This window comes from Balaenoptera ricei, chromosome 1 (assembly GCF_028023285.1).
Source record: "Balaenoptera ricei isolate mBalRic1 chromosome 1, mBalRic1.hap2, whole genome shotgun sequence".
In the NCBI taxonomy this organism is placed as follows: Eukaryota; Metazoa; Chordata; class Mammalia; order Artiodactyla; family Balaenopteridae; genus Balaenoptera; species Balaenoptera ricei.
In genome coordinates this window covers 107,984,560-107,985,902 of record NC_082639.1, presented here as the reverse complement: position 1 = coordinate 107,985,902, position 1,343 = coordinate 107,984,560, and positions in this window count along the sequence as shown.

The window sequence follows — 1,343 nt, the reverse complement described above, 5'->3', positions numbered from 1 at the left end:
CTTCAGTAGTTGCAGCACGTGGGCTCCGTAGTTGTGGCGCATGGGCTCTGTAGTTGTGGCACACGGGCTCCAGAGCACGTGGGCTCTGTAGTTTGTGGCACATGAGCTCTTTCACTGAGGCGCACGAGCTCAGTAGTTGTGGTGTGCAGGCTTAGTTGCCCCACGGCATGTGGGATCCCCAGCTAGGCATCAAACCCACATCCCCTGCATTGGAAGGAGGATTCTTTACCACTGGACCACCAGGGAAGCCCCAGATCTGTATTTATTTTTGAAATCTTTTTTTCACCTTAGCTCAAGGAATAATTGTATCATAGCAACCTACGATTGATTCTATCTGACCAGGTGTTTTAAAACTTTTTGAGATTTTTGACAGACTTCCCAAGTATCAAATTCTAACTAAAGTTCTTTTGACCTCCAGCTAACTTTGGGGTGCTTCAAAGGGCACCTGGAACATCCCAGAGATCCTAAACTAACTGGGTTCATTTGATATGTTAAATTACATGGGAAACATTGTCCAAACTCGCTGTTGCCTGTGTCAACTGGAATCATCAGGCTCTCCCCAGTCTTATTGCAGCCGCCATACAGATAGGGGAAAGGGTTTGGGGTTCTTTTGCTGTCTAGTCTCTCACCTTACTCTATGTCCAAAAAATCCCCTGTGGGAATACTCCCACCTCTAGGCCTTCAGGTCCTGACACCTCCGTGACATTTTCCGTTGCACCCAACTCCAATTCCTCTAGGAGTTCCTTTTTGCACTTCTAGGACCCTCTTCACTCCAGGCCTTGGCAGCCCATACCTTTACAGACTACCTATTGGGCTGGCCACTTCCAAGCAGCCCACATCCTAGGCTTTATAGATGCTCAATCTCAAGGAATACACCCCAACATAGGGAAACTTGTTATAGGACATAAGCTTTATGGACAACAGATCCTCCTCAAGGAGAGTCCTGGCAATGCACTGGCACTGGTTCAAACGTCCCCTATCGGGGACCCCTCGCACAAGGGACTGGGTCGACCTGAGACATCTGGTTAGGAATTGATGGGAGAGTAGAGGACGCTCAAAATCCCATTAGGTAAGAAGTGTATTCAGAGGACACTCCGACCCCCTTCCAACAGAAGCCTCCTGGTAAAATGTCTCTGGGACGCCAGACTTCATTTCTAGGAGCGCTCTCGGGTGCAGGTTACTCAGCATGGGAGGGTCCTCTTCTAAGCCAGAAGAAATACCTCTGGAATGTATCCTTAAAAATTGGAAAAATTTTTAAATAGATGGGCTGAAAAGGAAAAAACTTAAACTCTACCGTAACACGGCCTGGCCTTTATATAAGTTGCGGGGGGGGGGGGGTGGGG